Source organism: Lethenteron reissneri, chromosome 2, assembly GCF_015708825.2.
Source record: "Lethenteron reissneri isolate LAM-NWPU_2019-01 chromosome 2, ASM1570882v1, whole genome shotgun sequence".
Taxonomy (NCBI): Eukaryota; Metazoa; Chordata; class Hyperoartia; order Petromyzontiformes; family Petromyzontidae; genus Lethenteron; species Lethenteron reissneri.
In genome coordinates, this window is record NC_083780.1 from 751,142 (window position 1) to 757,141 (window position 6,000).

Below are 6,000 nucleotides of genomic sequence, written 5' to 3' on the forward strand. Positions count from 1 at the left end.
CCCACGACCAGCCATCTGAAGACCCTGGGATGCTGTGAGAGCCAGTGGTGGGACTCTGGAACTCCCGACTCTACGCCTTGTGAGGGCGAGCGTAGCCAGAGTGGAGTATCTAGAGTATCTAGGCTGTGTAGCTAGGCTGTGTACCTAGGCTGTAACAGAGTATCAGGACTGTTGAAGTGTTGTATTGTAATAAAGAAGTTACATCTACAAGTGTCTCCGGAACCCGTTACACAGGTACCCCGGGATTTCGGGGCATTCGGGCGGTGGGGTTCTCTCTCGCCGGAGCCGCTTTCCATGGTTTTAAGCGGCGGACGTTGACCACCGTCTCTCGGCCCCTCTCCCCGCCCTGGATTAGTACCGTCCAGGGGGAGATCTGCCGCACCACGGTCCAGGGTCCTCGCCAGTACGTCGTCAGTTTCCCCACCTGCCCGGCCCCGACGCGAGGGGTGTGTAGCCACACCTTAAATTTCGATTTAAAGCTTTCGTGACTGCAGGGATTCATCTTCTTGGTTCTTTCGGTAAAGTCACGTAGAAGGGAAGTAATAAAGTAATAAAAATAAAACATAACAAAATAATTCTCACGGCGTTTCGGCCACAACGCAAGCAGCCGTCTTCAGGTGGAGAACAGGTCTGTCGAGAAGGCAGTCGTCTTCAGGTGGAGAACAGGTCTGTCGAGAAGGCAGAGTCTTCTCAACAGACCTGTTCTCCATCTGAAGATGGCTGCTTGCGTTGTGGCCGAAACGTCGTGAGAATTATTTTGTCATGTTTTATTTTTATTACTTTATTACTTCCCTTCTACGTGACTTTACCGAAAGAACCAAGAAGATAGCCACACCTTAGCACCTGTTGGGAATAAGGGGGGCTCCACGCGGGGTCGGCTACCCTGTTCCTGCCGCCAATGTGCAGCTTCCCCTTACGGGTATGCTCGGCCTCGGGCCTCCCGCAGGGTCTCCATCAGGGGTTCCACGGGGCGGCTCCCTTCCTCCGGTTGGGGGGAAGGAACGCCGAACAGCAGGTCTGCGGGTAAACGAGACTCACGGCCGAACATCATTAAGAACGGGGGTTGTCCCGTCGACGTGGCGTAGACGAATAGGGCGTAGGAGAGGTGTTCTTCCCAATCCCGTTGATTTGCGGCCGCCATACATTTGAGCTTCCCCGGTAAGGTCTTATTCATGCGCTCCACCATCCCGTTCGCTTGGAGGTGGTACGCTGTGGTTCGGTCCTTCTGAATTCCGAACTCTCGGCACAGCGCCTGGAACAGCTCGGCCTCGAACTCGCTACTCTGGTCGGTGAGGACTCGTTCCGGGATTCCATGCTTAAGTACGTAATGCTCCACGAATGCCCGGGCCACCACAAGGACCGTTTTGTCAGGAATGGCCACTGCCACGGGGTAGCGGGTGAAATACTCCACTGCTACGAGGATATACCGGTTGCCTCGATGGGACCGCGGAAAAGGCCCCTGTAGGTACGATCCCGACCAGCTGGTTTGTGCGGCTGACGTGGAACGGCCTTAGGGGTACCTGATATTGTGTCGGTTTCGGTCCGCACTGCTGACAAGCGCAGCAGCCCTGTACCCAGGCGGCCACGTCTTGCGTCAATTTGGGCCAGAGATACTGGCGACGCAGGGTCTCCCGAGTGCGCCGTTCCCCGTCATGGCCCCCGAGCGGGTGGTCGTGCTCCAGCCGTAGCAGCTGGGGTCACACCTGGGCGGGAACACAGATGTACCCCGGCTGGCCGGCTTCTGTTAGCTCTCGTACCACCCTGTTCTGCACACACAACCGGCCGTACAAACCACTCCAGGGTCCTGGCAGGGCGTCCGTCTTGTCTCGTAGGGCCGCTTCCACCGCCGCAAGATCCGGATCACGCTGCTGGGTTCGTCTCAGCTGCTCGTCGTCCAGGCCCGGGAAGGCGCAGCCGACGTCTTCTTGGATCCGTCCGATCAGGGCGGGGTGGTTCGTCGGGTCCTGAGTCGTGAGCTCCGTGATCGCCGGGCGGTCTGCTGGGCTCCTGGCTTCCTCCGTGGGGGTCTCTGTGGCGCATACCGCACTCTCTCTCAACGGGGGGGGGTCAGTTGCCGCGGCCTCCCGGGGGTCCGTTGCCCACCGGCAGCGTCCCCCCGTGGTCTCGGTGCACACCGCGGGCCCCCTCAATAAGGCGTCCGCGTTTGCATGCGTCCGCCCAGCCCGATACTCGATTTGCAGGTTGTACTCCTGCAACTGCGCCAGCCACCAGGTCATCTGCCCCTGCGGCTCCTTGAATGTAAGAAGGAACTGCAGAGCATAATGATCGGTGCATACGCGACATTTCCTGCCGTACAAATACGGCCGGAACTGCTTACACGCGAAAATTACCACGTACAATTCTTGGCGGGTCACGCAATAGTTCAGCTCGGCCCCACTCAGGGTCCGGCTGGCGTACGCGATGACCCGCTCCATCCCATCCTGCACCTGCGACAACACCGCGTGAAAGCCAGGGTGGGGGTGTGGGTGAGGTGGTCTTTGAGGGTGGTGAAGGCCGTCTGGCAGGCCCCTGTCCACTGATAGGGGTTCTTAGGGGAAGTGAGTTGGGTGAGGGGGCGTGCAATCTCGCTGAATCCCTTTACAAATCGACGATAATAGGTGGCGAGCCCCAAGAATGATCTGATCTCTGTCAGGTTCCTTGGCCGGGGCCAATCCACTACGGCGCGTACCTTTTCCGGATCGGTGCGCACCCCTGCCTCGCTGACGCGGTGTCTGAGGTACCCCACCTCGCGCTGCGCAAGGGAACACTTACGCGGCTTGAGCTTGAGATGGGCCACTCGCAGTCTCTGGAACACCTCCCGTAACCTGGACCAGTGCTCAGACAGAGATCTACTGAACACTATCACATCATCCAGGTAAATCAGGCACTGTTCCCACTGCAAGCCCCGCATCACGAGCTCCATCAGCCGCTGGAACGTCGCGGGCGCGTTGGTGAGTCCGAACGGGAGTACTCGAAACTCGAATAGTCCCATCGGGGTGGTGAAGGCGATTTTTGGTCGATCCTCGGCCGCCATCTCTATCTGCCAGTACCCGGACGCGAGATCGAGGGTGGAAAAATACCGCGCTCCGGCGAGGCTGTCAAAGGTGTCGTCGATGCGGGGTATGGGGAAGGCGTCGCTGAGGGTGACCGCGTTCAGTTTGCGGTAATCGACGCAAAACCGGGTTGACCCATTCTTTTTCATTACTAGTACCACCGGGGCTGACCAGGGGCTCGACGAGGGCTGGATTATGTTATCACAGAGCATGTCCCCGACCGCCTCCTTGATCCGGGCCCGTTCGGGTGCGCCCACTCGGTACGCGGGGCGTTTGATGGATTGGGCTGCACCGGTGTCAATTTGGTGCTTAACGAGGTCTGTCCGACCCACGTCCGAGTCATGTTCACTGAACACATCAGCATACTCCCGCAGTAACCCGCACAGCTGATTGGCCTCCCCCTTAGGTAAATCTGCCCAAGGTACGTGTAACGCGTCGAGCAGGGGAACGACCTTGGCTCGGGGAGTCGGGCCGACTCGCCAGGCCAAGTCCTGGTCGCCCTTGGGGCGACCGGGGTTCCTCAGCCCAGAGTGCAAACACCGAGTCGTCAGAGTGGCGTGCGTGCAGGGGGTGTACAGTGGCTATCGGGGTGTGCCGTCGCAGTATCTCCGGGGTACTGTGAGGGTTAAACATCCGCATAAACAATCGGCCTCCATCTGCGTTTACCAACGTGGTTGAGCCCACAACCCCATACCGTTTCGCCAACTCCGGGTGGGGGGTTAGCATTACCTCACCCGATGGTCGGTGCGCGGGGTCGGTGGAGGGTGTTGTCACCGGTACCAGCATGTCGGTGAGCGGCCCGATGGTGATGGCCGTCACCAGGGTAGCGGCCACGGGTGTGAAGAGGGGTCGATTCGGCTCTCGTCCCAGGAATGGTATCCACTCCCCGCTGCTCTCCATGGTGGCGCACCGCTGGCGGGGTTGCACGTTGAGTCCCAGCTTTTCCAGGAGGTCGGTACCTGCAATACACTCGTGGCACAACACACTCGAGACGTAGAACTCCTGGGTGCACACCTGGCTGCCTATGCGGACCTCCAGGGTAGCCCTCTCCAGTAGTCCCATTCCGGCTCCGCTCGCCGTGGGCAGTGCGCGGTCCGGGGCCTGCAGGCGGCTCACGTCGACCCTGATCATGCTGCAGTGCGCCGCGCTCACGAGTGAGGCCACCGCCCCCGTGTCCAGCAGGATCTGGGTACGCCGCCCGTTGACCTGCCCCTCCACCAGGGACGTGACTCCCGTGATTCCCTCCACCAGTTCCCGCAGCCAGTTGCCAGGAGTCGCCGCGTTCCTTGGTCTCGTTGCTGGAATCTGCTTGGGGGTCACTCGCTCGCTATTATCATTACAGCTTGTTTGTGTCGGGGCTACGTCGATTTCACCCCCCGGTGGTCCCCTCTCTAGGGGGGCCTTAATGTTTGACCTTAGCTCTTGTCTAGCTCGAGCGATCTGAGGACAAGTCCCTCACTCGGTGTCCCCGTTGGTCGCATATATGGCATGCAGGGGGAAGGGTGGCGGCTCTGTAGTGGGCTCTCTGCCCACTCCCTCTCCCCCCATTACACCGTTGTCCATAGTCGGATTCTAATTGGGGCACCCGCCCGGCCAGCCCCCCTACTGTGGAGCATAGTTCACCCATCTCAGACTGGATGGTCTTCATATTTCTATTCACTTCCTCACGTACGTGGGCCACCTGGCCGGCGATATCTCCCATGCCGGTCTGTATTCCGGCTACCCACCCCGGGGTTGTCTCGCGGGGTCTCTGGGGCTCCCTAGCCCGTCCCCTTACCGCGATGGCGAGCTCCTCTTCCTCTTCCTCGTCTGGGAGTAGGCTTGCTACGGTGCCCTCCCGTCCCCACCCTCGGAACTGCATGCGCTCACCAGAGAGTCGCATGCACACGCGCACTCGACAAGAGTGTCAAAGGGGAGGCGTGCAGAGTCTACATTGGGCTGCCACCACGAGGTGCGAGCAAAATACTGCTTAATCCTCTGGGCAGCGAGATCCTCAATTATCTCTGTCGCATACCCCGGGTGTGCGATCTGTGTTAGCGAGCGCACGTCCTCGGCATAATTGCGAAAATCTTCGTCGGGCCGCCTGTGCCTCCTCCTCATTACTCGCGCCGAAGCGCAAGTCGAGCCGGCGTATTACTTCCCCCCACTGTGTTTGTGTGCTTGCGGGTAAAGCTTCCACAAAGTCGGCTGCCCGCCCATCCAAATGCATATTAAGCTGCTGTAACGCCTGCGCGTCCGTCCAGCCATTAACATCTTTAGCACACGTCATGCTGCGGGCGAACGATTTCCATGAAGGAATCCCTTGCCCGGTGAATACATGTCTTACCTTAGCGTGGGGTGAAGCGCCTCTCTCCCTTGGAGGTGTGGGGGATCGTACCGCTTCTGACACCATTTTGTGGGGACTACTGCCCCCCGATTCCTCTCTGTGAGACATAACTCTCGGCTGGCTCCTTAGCCACCTTGTTCATTCAAACACCCTCCGCGTGCCTTCCCTCAAACATTGGTAATAACTACCCACACGCTACTGTTAAACTTCGTGCACGCTCTAGAAATCGCATGGCAGCTGGGGGTCGGAGGGCGAATGACTTCGCTCGCGTCTGCGTTGCCGATTGGTGTTTTCGTTACGGGAGGTTTGAAGGGCTGCGAGACGGCGTGCGTAAAGTGGGGTTAGTCCGTACGCGGTGCAGGGTCCGCAGCAGCCAGAGGGAGCGTACACCCGTGGAGCACTGACTACACACGCTGTGAGCGCACGAACACACGCTTTCGCACGCTCGTCAAAACCACACGAGGCTACGATTAGTTATTAATGATTTATTACCGGCCGGCTGCTATTCACTGTTAAGTCAGTAAGGATTGACAATGCAGGCCTACACTATCGCCCGAGGGTCTGTACCCGATTTATCTAATTTGATGGACTCTAAGCGATGTTGGTTTCCCTAGACTCAAT